This window comes from Elaeis guineensis, chromosome 7 (genome assembly GCF_000442705.2).
Source record: "Elaeis guineensis isolate ETL-2024a chromosome 7, EG11, whole genome shotgun sequence".
Lineage (NCBI taxonomy): Eukaryota > Viridiplantae > Streptophyta > Magnoliopsida > Arecales > Arecaceae > Elaeis > Elaeis guineensis.
In genome coordinates, this window is record NC_025999.2 from 101,614,326 (window position 1) to 101,626,981 (window position 12,656).

The window sequence follows — 12,656 nt, forward strand, 5'->3', positions numbered from 1 at the left end:
ATATGTGCTATTACTTTAGATAATTGCTCCACAAATGATGCTGTAATTAGAAGGATTCAAGATCATTTTTCTTACGGAATGTTATTTAATGGGGAGTATAGTCATATTAGATGCTGTGTACATATATTAAACATTATGGTTTAGGATAGGATGAAAATAATTCATGAAGCTATTGAATGCATAAGAGAGATTATTAGATATGTATCTGCATCTCCATCTCGAATGCAAGGATTTAATGAAATTGCACAACATATGAGACTTCCTATTAAAAAAGGATTTAATTTGGATGTTGCTGCAAGATGGAATTCCACTTATGAAATGTTGACTGATGCAATTACTTATAAAGATATTTTTATTAGATATGCAACTGAGCATTCATGTATATATCCTAGCAACGATGAATAGAAACAAGCTGATGCAATTCTTAAATTTTTTGAAGGCTTTTTAGATGCCACTAAAGTATTTTCTGGTTACAAGTATCCTACATCTAATTTCTACATAAAAGAAGTTTGGAGAATTAGGGCTTTATTGATGAATGAGAGTGTTGATACCAATGATAATTATGATATACTAAAGCAGTTAACAAATGAGATGCAAAAGAAGTTCAACAAATATTGGTCTCAGTGCAATATTTTATTGGTCATTGCTTCTATTTTGGATCCGAGGTCAAAGTTGATATTTATAGAGTTTTGTTATCAAATGGCATTTGATGCAGAAGAGAGCAAGAAGAAGATTGATGATATTCGTGCTTGTCTTTATAAATTTTATAATGAGTATGCAGATGCAACAAGAGTGCAGCCTTCTATAGGTTCAAGTGAGCTAGCAGCTGGTTTTGATGAACAAAAGGATATAAATTCAGTTTCTACATTTAATTTGAGTAAAATAAAATTTGGCATGGATTTTGTTCAGTTTAGAAATCAAAGTTCTTCGAAAAGGCCAAAGAGATCAGAGCTAGATAGTTATTTGGATGATGATGTACTTTCTGATTTGAGGGACAAACAGTTTGATATCTTGACATGGTGGAAGAGCAATGCAGCAATTTATCCTATATTATCGGGCAAGAGACATTCTCGCTATTCCAGTCTCTACTGTTTCATCAGAATCGGTATTCAGCACTGACGGTAGAGTTGTAGATCAGTATCAGAGTTCATTGAGCCCATCTACTGTTGAGGCCTTAGTTTGTACTCAAGATTGGCTTCGTGAAGAATATGATAAAGGTATATAAATATTTTAAATTTATATTATATTTTTTATTTACTTATACTATTTATATTTTAAAAATTTATGATTGATATATATGTTAACAGTTACAAGTAGCTTAATTGCGGATGATGGCACCCCAGAGCAAGCCAAGCAGTAAAGTTGGAACATGGATGTAATATTATATAAGCATCTTTAAAATTTATTTTAATCTATATGAAGTTACAGATTTTTATATTTAAATTTCTTCATCTTTTAATTATTTAGTTTATTCTAAATACAGATTTTGATGACGATGAATGAATGAAGATGGAGGTTGCTTCTTGTATTTTGGTATAAGCTCATCAATCTCTTTCTTTTAATTAAAAATTGGTGTAACAAGTGTCAAACGAGATGGGCACTAATGATTGATCTCATTGCCAAATCAGCTCAATAAACAGATTTTTCTTTGGGCACTAATGAGGCTATTCCATATGAATTGGCTGTTATTTTGCAGGAAGACTGTAGTGAGAAAATTAGGGAAAGAAGACTGTACTAACAAGGAGATCTACATGCAGATTTTGTTCAAACTGCTACTTATTTGGGATTCTTTAAAAGTTGCTTCCTTCAGAGAGAGGAGTTTAGGAACCTGTCCTTTTCTTGCCTCTAACTTGTACCACTGCCAGTGCAAGTTTGCAACAGAATTTTCTTAAGCAAACTGTAATCATAGCTTCTAAGGCTATCTTTATCGTTCAAAAATTGTTTGCTTGTTTTTATTTCCCCAATATTTGTAGTAGTAGTTTGGTGGCCAAGTAATTTCTTACAATTTAAGTAATTTCTTACAATTCAGCAATTTGATTTTTTGTGTTTGAGAATTGAAATATTTTGGTAATGAACATAATTTGTAGTTAATGGGTTCCTAAAGGACTGGGTGCACATGAAACATGCTGAAGCTCTTTGATCTGCTGCCTCCTGTTCTTCTTTATTATAGCAGCTTCAGATGGTAGGAAAATGTGAATGTTTTGACACTGTCATTGTTTTATAATTTTCAGCAAGTAGGAACTGCATTATGTAGTTTTATCTGGGATCTGCAGAATGAACTTCATTTCAGAAAGAATTTTAGTAAATATAGAATAGTGATACAAATATTATAATACCTCCCTATGTCACTATATAATCGTTGATGTCAATTATTGTGACGTTAAGTTGTTCATCATTGTTTTAAGACAAATCATTTGTTTCAGATTTGAATGCTTTTGTTAGTGCTAGTAATGGATTGGATTTAGGTCTCAGATCTGAATACATATTCAGTAATCCAGATCTATATCCAATCCTTAGAAAGATTGGTGGTTTCTTTACAAGTTCCAATCTTTGAATTTGAACCTCCTAAGAAGGTACCATGCTTGAATTTTTTTCCTGCCCAAAGATACCATGCTTGAATTTGCCAGCTGTGTTGCTCATGAATTTGCCAGCTGTGTTGCTCATTATAGGATGAAGTTGATAAGCTTCTACGTGCAACACTTAGCAAACGGGAGAGAGCCATAATTAGACTCTATTATGGCATAGGCGGCAAATGCCATACGTGGGAGGAGATCAGCAGGCAATAAGTAGAATCCCAGAATGTGTTGTTTTCAGAGGTTAAACACAGCCACCCCTGTACTGCACCTAATCAACAGACCTTACACCCTGCAGTGATATGGAATTAGTAAACTTTGTTATCAGTTCGGGCCGGCCCGCTTAGGTTCAGGCCAAGCCGATTAGGTTAGGGCCGGCCCGATTGGGCCCGGGCCGGGCTCAGGCCTCATGTTTTGAAAAATTTTCGGGCCGAAGCCCGGCCCGAAGCCCATAAAAAAATTACGAGCCGGGCTCGGGTAGGGGTGTGGCCCGGTCCAGCCCGGCCCAGTTCCAGCCCTAAATATTCCTGCATTCAAACTGGTGTAGAAGAATAAAAAATATCAGTTATATGCTTTGTAACTAAAAACAAAGCAGATCTTTTCCTATCATCTGACGTCATAACCACTAATATTTGGTCAGATCTGGCAGGATTATCCAGACACTGTATCCACAGCTGCATTTGTGTAGGTTTGTTCAAACCAGATCAGCATACATGAATTTTTCAAATTCTTCCGTACCTGAACATCTTGAGATGTCCTAAACAGCTATAGAAGTGGGCGTGCATTTAGGATCACACATTGCTCAGTTATCTTCATAATTGATTTTCACAGAAGCATCCATGAACGACAACCAGAAAAACCCCTCTTCTCCTACTATGTCCCTACCTCTGGTGAAAATGAACAACATATTAACCTAAAATAAATAGAAGAGATTGACTGGCTAGTATGCAATGCAACTATAAAGACAGATTCAACCATAAGAGAGATAAGTAGAGGGACAAAAATTAAGAAAATCTATTGCTGAAATTTTATTGGACTTCAGTAGATGGTGAAGTGAAACTATTTTTGAGTCCTCTACTTATAGAGGTTTTCTTCCTTGTTAACCAAGGATAGGTGGCTCCTAGGAAATCTAGATGATCTGATTTCAAAATGGGCTCTATATAATTTACAAAACTATCAGTAGTATCTTTACCATCCTAATAAAAGAGTGTTGAGTTGTTGGAATTTTCTGTTTAAATTCCATGAATTTTCCCGGGATGCCCTCCTAATCATGGAAAATTTTAGCAAACATTATAAAATCTAAACTTTTTAGGGCCAATCCTAGATCCCCCAAAGTAATGGGTCAATCCACCCAATACCCCTCGAGTCATCCATCTCTCTCTCTCTGGTCCAAAATTTAAAGCTCGTGACCCTTGAAAATTCAGTCTTCGAAGGAAGCTTCTTTGTTATCATAAGAGATTCCAATTATGCTTTTCTATATTTTTTTTTTATCATGTGCTTGTGATGTATTTTCTATTTAATACTTCTAAATTTAGTGATGTAGTTTTCAATTTTCTGATTTGCTTTTTTCTAATCGAGGAGTTTGCATAAATTTGTATATTAATCCCTAAGACCATCATATTTGCATATTAACCCCTACAATCTATAACTCTTGCAATATAAGTCCCTTAGGTTAACTGAATCAGACCTGAACTGAATATTCCTTCTTTTACCTCTAATGGTGTTACTTTACTAATATATTTGGGTTTCGTGGCTATTTTGCTTCTATAGGAGAGAATGAAGCACTTAGAAGATAACCTAACTCTTCCTATCCTCTTCACGTTAGCCCTTTCTAAGATTTTTTTTTCTCTTATTTCTCAACTCTACTAACTGTTAATCATGGTTTAGTCAAGACACAAGCAAAAGGACCAACTAGTACACGCAGTGAAGAATATTGCACGGATTGATTTGCAAATATGTAATTCACAAGGAGTAATACACAAACATGAAATATTGTGTGCACAAATATGAAAAATAAACGAAAAAATCAAGTCTACCATTTCCAACTTAAAAAAAAAAAAAATTCAAGTTCTACTATTGGCAATTTTAGTAAGCCTTCTTCTTTTTGCAAGTAGGGGATATCTATTGTCACAGGACAAAAATGCCCTTGGTCCTTGCATTGTTGGAATCCCTACCTGTACTCTTGATGCAATGATCAAAAAATATGCAATCTGTACTCAATTTATGCAACAATGTATAACTTTAACAATTTTTTTGTAAATCTCCTTAATCAATATTTTAGAGTTCTATGTTATAGATTATGCAATAGCTCTTAAAAATTTGTTGCAAACTTTGCTATAAAATTGTGTAATCCCTGTTATAGAAATGCCCTTGGCCTATAAGTTGGCTTACTTGTCCAAGCCACACTTGCACCATTTTTTTATAGAAAGAGGTTTGGATTAGTGTTGAAACTGGGCCAGTCGAGTTTCCATATAGCCTGGGCCTGGTCCAAAAAAATTTTTCAGGCTTCCAGCTAGGATCAAAAATTGTTTATAGGGTCAGGTCTAAGCCTGGATTAAGCTGAACTGGAGCCCAGCCCGAAGACCAAACTAGCCTGACCCAGATCGAGCATGAGTAGACTTGGAACAAGCCCAAGCCCCTCCATGTTTCATTCTCGATGGCTGCAATGAAGATTGCGACCTCAATATTGGATGTCGAAAATAGGATTCATCAAGCAAGTTGAGGGATTGGAAGAGGATTACATCGGTGACCCACACGTCGAATCCAATAATGCTTGTGATAACGCCAATGCATGTGACACCGAGCCTTGTGCCAAGTCTCCGGGCTTTGTTTTGTGAAACTTTCATCTGGTTCTTGGGATGCAGGCAGAGCATTTGAATTCTAGATCTGCTTAAGGTCAACCTCGACGCAACTTGAACCTAATTTACTTCCAAACCTTTCCATAGGTTCTCCTAATTTCTCAGGCGCTATTGTCTCCTCCCCATCTTGTAGGACAGCTAATTTCCACTTTCCACATATGGATATAGTACTATTATAGCTACTACTTCACCTAAGTAAATTCAATTTTTATATTTTTTAATCTAATTTAGTTGAAATGCATAGCTTAAGTGCAACTCAGTTGGAATACTTAACAGCTAGATGCAACCATATGATTCTTCTCCTCCAAGCTCATGAAACAAATCAATCAGTGATCAACTCTAATTTAGTTACAGGTTGATTAATGAAGGGTATGTACCTCTAACAGTAAGTTTGAGGAGGCAAAGCTGAATGAATAACATATATGAAGTAAAGAAATCTTTCGTCGTCTCTCCATGCATCCAAGCATTTGTTTCTTGAGCACAAACAACAGGGATGACATAGCATGAAGATGCACTATGCATCCTGGTAACCTCCTAAGGCATAAGTCTAATTCATACTTAACAAGCTGCTTGTTACCCTAGAATAGGGATTTTACCTACAACTTCCAGAAAGTAATTTTTGGTAAAAACACCCAAAGCTTGATGTGAATTTTTGGTAAAAACACCCAAAGCTTGATGTGTCTAATCTCAGTAGAAATTATACCAGAGTCTGAGGCAAGTAAGCCATCATTGTAGAGTAATAGACCTCACAGACAAAAAGTCAGTGTACCAGTATATCTATGTCTTAAGCAGAGAAAAGAAAACAAAATGCAGACCAAATAAAACTTAATTATGTTTCAAAGACAGCATTTTGCTTCTTGCTAGTTATGCATATTACCTTAATCCATTATACTGAAACGAGAATCACAAGAACAAAAGTAAAATTTTCATTTCAATTCCCGCAATTATTAATAGAGAAAATAATAAGATATAACCAACCTATCATCTCTTGCAATTACCAGTGAAGCTACCACCTCAGCAGACAGCATAGATGGGACCATAAGTTTGCAGGAAATATTTATTTCAGATCCAATGGCCTGAACTTTCATACCTGTGATTTTCATAAAACAGAAAGAATCTCTAACAAATTGTTTAGCAGAAAATAATGTAATACAGTATTCGCCAATACAGCTGAAAGGTCAGAACAAAATGCCCATATGATCACACCTAGCCTTTCACCTTCAGATCAGTGATGACTGGGCACTTTTTCATGCAACCAATGCAGGTTTGATGGGCTTGATCCTTAGCATGAACGAGTGGCAAGTCGGTAATCAAGAGCAAATGTGTTATATCGTTCGAACATCTTTAACAATACTCGAATCAATCAAGTTAAGTTTACCTGGCTGCAGATAAATATGATCAAAGGGTGTGAACTAAAAGTCTGCATTGAAAAGGTCTAAAGCTGTTTTAAGAAATGCTATCCTAGAAAAGGAAAAAAAAATCAAAAAGAAGGAAAGTACATCTCAAGCATTGTAGGCCATGATGACAAGAAAAAGCACTAACCAAGAACCAGCTCTCATGTCTTCTGTGCCGGTTTTATGCACACTTCTTCAACATCCATAAGCATGAAGTCATGATACGTATGAATCTTTTTCCGAAAATCAGCCATCATTTTGAATCTTTTGTTTTCCCAATCACAAACCTAAAAGCTAATCCAGTATCTTTATAACTATAAATGCCAGCATGTAAGAATCATAACAAGCATTACACAGAATTATTCAGATAGCGCCTGCTAACAATCATCACACGGCCCCTGTTCAGCTTGATTTGGAAAATTGAGCTTCACCCTTCTTAAACTCTACAATATAGGAGCATCTAAAAACTGCTATTATATGAACTCAGGTGGATCTGGTACTACATATGCTGATATTACCTCAAGATTTGGAAGATAGGATAAATTGTAGTTGGATTAACATCATTACATGACAAAGAAAAGGTTCCACAAAGAATTTGATTTAGGGTGTCATAACCATTGCAATCTGTGGGGCCTGGCATTTTATTTTATTCTGAGCGGTTCTTCAAACAAGAGCAGCCTAGTCTTTCCTCACCCGGGCCAATGGTACCAAAGTATCAAAGTGAAATTCAATCGATTTTTCAAGTTGCATGATTGAATTCTATGCTAAAAATTGTCTATCAGCTTAAGATTCTAGAGAGAAACCTTCATAAGCCTCTATCATGATTGTTATAATCACCTTTAGTAGAATGATTCAGTGTGTCACTAAGTTCAAGTAATTCCTATGGGTTACAACTAATAATATACATTACAGTATGAAGAGGTATTTAAGCTTCATGCTATCTTGATCCCCCATGAATTCGGGTAGTCCCTTGTTGATCTATGATTCAGCATCAGCTATGCATCTCGTATTATCACATTGTATTGTCATGCAAACCAGTGGTCCAGTACCCTAACATGACTAATATTACCTAATGAGACAGAATAAAATGCAAACAAATAAAGAATAAAAATAAGCACCAGTTCTTTAATATGAAGCCAAACACCATAGTCTTGCATGCAAACTCTTTGCAACCTAAATCCATCACAAACAGGTTAATATACATATGGACTTGATTCTCTCTCTCTCTCTCTCTCTCCCCCTTTTTTTTGCTAATCCACACATGCACTTGGTTCAAGTTCAAGTGAAAATAACAAATAATTTGAAGATAGGTTTGTAGCTATAAACGGAAAGAGAAAAATATTTGAAAGGAATTTTTTAATGTATATACTAATGGCTTTGTTTATTCATACGATCATATGTTGGAAGACATTTCATTAAACCTATTATGATGAAGCTAGCAAATATTTAATTAATCTCATAAAGGCTAATTAATTAATCTGGTCAAAACTATTTAGAATCTTAATATGCCATGGTAAAATATTCCTTAATTTTCTCATCTTCTCCATTGTCAAGTACTACCCTCCCAGTCCCACCCCCTACCACTCATTAAAATTCACTCAACAAGATCCATGGGTTAGTAGTTTAGTGGCAGAAAACTTCCATCTAAAGGATAATGTACCTACTTTGAATATCTCTGGAACACTCAGTATGCCTATTTCCTAGGCAATTTTCACTAAGTGTTTTTAAAAGATTGTTTCATTTGCATCCATACTCACCCTTGCACCTGCTTCCAACTCAAGGAACTGAGATTACTAACAATGATAGTCCATTTGAAATTTCACTCCATACTCCAAAACAAACCAAAGACTTTGGTATGCCAAAACCAATCCAAAACTAAGTTTTGAAATTTTTACCCAAACAAACTTATAACATATCTATAGGTTGTTTTTCTGATTTTTTGCATTTCCCTCGTTTCTTTAAACATTGGAAATAATCTTCTCCATGCTAAACTTGAATTTTGCAATTTCTGAGAATCAAAAGCACCAAGATATTATGTTCCAAAGAAATTCAAAGATAATATGTTGTACATAAGTTCAGCTATTCCAGAGTTCAAATTTCATAAACATTTATTTTCTTACATGCTAGATTGTGAATAATAGAGTGCATCACTTCAAAAGAAAATATTTCAGTTGTTTCAATGCAGAATTAATATATTTTTCTCAATCAATGTCTAGCCTATTGTTGTTGTAATTAAAAGTTTTAATTTCTTTGAAATTTTTGAGTTAAGTTGTGAAAACTCAAGCAAAACCACTAAAAACACCAAAACCAAAAACCAGCTTTTTGAACCTTGTAAGCAAGAGCTTGTGAAATAAAATGTGCACAAAACAAATCAATGAGAATTTAACCAGCTAAAAGTTTTCAACCCATACTGTGAGCAAATTCTTCCTTTACCAGCAAGATCATACAGGGAATATTTTATTTCTTTTGATTGTTGCTTTATCTTCCATTAGTCCAGTTTCCCTCCAAATTCATTTTCATTTTCTAAACTCCAAATCCACCTAAGTAAAAGAGACCTTTTTAAATGCAAACTAGAGATTGAGACAAGCATTCCATTCATCAACCTTAATCATTGGGTTGCTGGCATGATAGTCAATGTGGCCACAAGTTAATGTTTGCAACTCAACTGAAAGTCTACCCCATATAAGAAGTAGATTTCCATGCACAGGTTTCTATTACTAATTAGCACAACATAAGACTGGTAAAATAAAGATTGCCAATAAATCGAGATGCAATCTAGCAAAATAACCCTGGACTTGGGTTTTGAAATTTTAGTAGTTCTGAATATGTTTTACTACCAAACAATCCATTTTGTTGTTAAATAGAAATGATAGACTATCTGAAATATGTGAATTACTCATTTTAACAGTAAAAAGTAAGTAATATATATCAATTATTAGGTAATCCCTTCCAAATCAATGCTTGTTATTTCGATTTTCCACTTTTTCCCACAGGTCTCTTGCCAACATTATCTACACTTACAATAACTCATAAATCCTGTCTACACGAAGGTTTCCAAGGTTGTTACTTCAAGACATGTCAAACTTATCCATGATGCTAACATGATGACTCAAGTAATGTTGACACCAAGGGATAATGAATGGACATGATAACCCACTGTCCTCATCATTGTCCTGCTGGACTTTCATGCCATAACTGAGTATGATTGAGAAGAAGCTCCCGTGGAATCACTGGTATTCTTAAATGATTTGGATTGATAAGTTCACTTTGCCCACTCATCTAGTACCTAAAATCTTAAGCTCGCTTTGGAACGCGTCTACCCATGAAAATCATTGTCGGACCACCAGAAAGGAATTACCAATGGTTTAAAACCCTAATTTAGATCTATCTTGATGAGGTCACAAATGCTTTAAAACTGTAAGTAGATCTATCTTGATGAGCCTCTTTTCTTGATCTACATTTAATCCTTGTCTTCTATGAGTTCAAGATCCAAGATCAATAACCAGAAACAGAAGAAAAAGGCATAAATAGAAAAAACCTAAGATAGTATCAAAAATAGATGAACTTATAGGCCATGACTAAGTATACCTTAGAAGAAACCCTCGTACAATCACCACTATGTTTAGCTTCATCAGCTTGGGTCGATCTGTTTTGAATCTTTCCCCTTTACCGGAGTTCAGAAACTTTTTCTCTAAAGGGAAAATGGAATTCATCACAAGAAGAAACTAGTTAACAACCATTCTCGCCTAATTTTATCGGCCAGATTTCCTCCAGCCAAGGAAAAAAAAAAAAAAACAATCTCACGAGCCGCTTTTCTTGATCTACATAAAATCCTTCTCTTCAGAGTTCAAGATCCAAGATCATTAACAAGAAAACAGAAGAAAATGACAAAAGCGAAGGACGGACGTCACGAATCATACCTTCCTTAGCCATCCGGAAGGGAAGGGAACCAGGTATTCCATAGTGCGGCTCGGCGATCGGTGAGGAGAAGCTGGTCTGACCCCGACGAACCCAAGAACCTTGGGCCGCGCGACGACGCCATCTTTGCCACCAGCTAGGGACTTCGTGCGGAAGGTCCTAAGGGTGTCCTCGGCACGGCCGCAGCGAAAGACTGCGACGTTCCTGGGAGGGCAGCGGAAGACAACGGCAGCAAATGCGATCCCGCCTATGCCGCGAGGATGCAGACGGCGGAGAGGAGGAGGAGGATGAGGAGGATGAGGGGGAGGCGGCAGGGCGAAGGTTTTGGCTTCTTGTCCTTGTCGTTCTTGAACAGAAGGGAAGGGAAGGGGAGGGGAGGGGAGGGGCGGTTGGTGGAGGAGAAAGGGCGCAGTGTTGGGGCTGACGGCATTGCCGTGATTTATAGTCGCCTGGAAATATTTTTAAGTTAGTCGGAGGAGAGAATGGAGAGGGGGCGGAAAGGGTCGTAGGAACCGGAAACAAGAGGTTGGAACGATCTGTAATTCTGGACGGCTATCAAGGGGCTCAAAATCGATCGGTGAGAAGGGGATGCTTGACGCTTACGGCCAACTCACCGCGAGACCGTTAGTGAAATGGGTTCAGATTGTAGCTTTGTCGCGAAGGAATGATTGGTCTTCTTTCGCGACCTCAACTGGCGGATCGCATCTTGCATAATTTTTAAAATATTTTATTTTTTTTTTACTATCTGCATGGATCTCAAAGTGACTATTACGGAATCTAATTGGTGATGTCGCAAAAAAGGAGGAACCATTCTTTCTTGTGAAAGATACAACCTGAACTGGAATAGTATGCACCATCATGCTATCACGTGAGCGACTTTAGTGGACGCAGGTGCTCTAAACGGAGAATCGAGACTTTAGAGTTGATTGATATTAAAACTTGTTTAGATATATTTTATAATTTATTTGAATGATAAAAATTATTTTGATTGCTACACTTTTCTTGTTCTGAGAATGAAAAAATATAATGAAGTGAAAGAATTTGATCCTTCAATCTTCTATTTATGGTTGCAGTACAGAATTGGATTCATAATATTACATGACACTCATCCAATAATGATATGTGTGCTGAACCTAAATGATTTTGATAGGAAGATTGCATCTCTCCAACTCATGAACTAGAGAATATTCTAGCTAAAAGAGAAAGGGAAAAAATAAAGGGAAACATAACTTCACCATGCATATCTAACAGAAAGTGCAAGTGACATTTAAGAAACAAATAGTAGAATTGTCACCAAGGATTTGGTGGCGGAGGTCCAATGAAGACCAAAAAATAGGTACGAAAAGGTTTGTATGGGACATGGCTGGTGATGAAGAGGGTTCAGACTTTAAGAGGTGGACGGAAGGAGGAGGTTTAAGTGAAATTGGAAAGAAACTTAGTGATTCAATTCTAACTTGGGTGAATCGAGTGAGATGTACTTAGGATCAAATGGTTTTGTAAACCTGAGTCTAAGGAGTGTGTGAGAATTGAGTGGGGATTCTTTGCAGTGAATTTTGCTTGGAATCAGATAGCTTAACAATCCAAGTCTAAGAAGGAGTGGGTGAGAATTGAGTGGAGATTCTTTGCAGTGCATGTCTGGCATCGTAGAGTATTGTACAACGTTAGATAGCCACCATATCGTCTCTTTTAGAAAGAGACAAATGGCCGCGAGTTATCTCAAAAATTGAGACTCTTAAAATAGATAGCAAAAAAGAATGAAGATAATTCATAACTATTCATCTTCGTGATGAATGATGTGACAGTTATTTAAGATTGCACCGCATTTTATGGTGCAACACATGAATTGCAGAGGATCCAAACTGATGAGAGAATTTCTAGAAGTCCAAAGAGGAGCACGAGGACACATGGTGAAC

At 36.4% G+C, this 12,656-nt stretch overlaps 1 long non-coding RNA gene and 2 pseudogenes across 1 annotated transcript; 1 reads left to right on the forward strand and 2 right to left on the reverse strand.

The window, feature by feature from the left end:
- The first annotated feature begins 97 nt into the window (after nt 1–97).
- On the forward strand, nt 98–2,014 carry LOC105047978 (zinc finger BED domain-containing protein RICESLEEPER 1-like; annotated as a pseudogene).
- LOC140859096 (uncharacterized) lies at nt 1,483–10,405 on the reverse strand. The gene is made up of 2 exons (XR_012142539.1): nt 6,410–10,405; nt 1,483–3,460 (listed from the first exon to the last, which is right to left on the reverse strand). It is a non-coding gene; the product is annotated as an uncharacterized lncRNA (long non-coding RNA).
- A 340-nt stretch (nt 10,406–10,745) lies between these two features.
- Nucleotides 10,746–11,292, reverse strand: LOC105047977 (probable beta-1,3-galactosyltransferase 12; annotated as a pseudogene).
- Nucleotides 11,293–12,656: the final 1,364 nt, after the last annotated feature.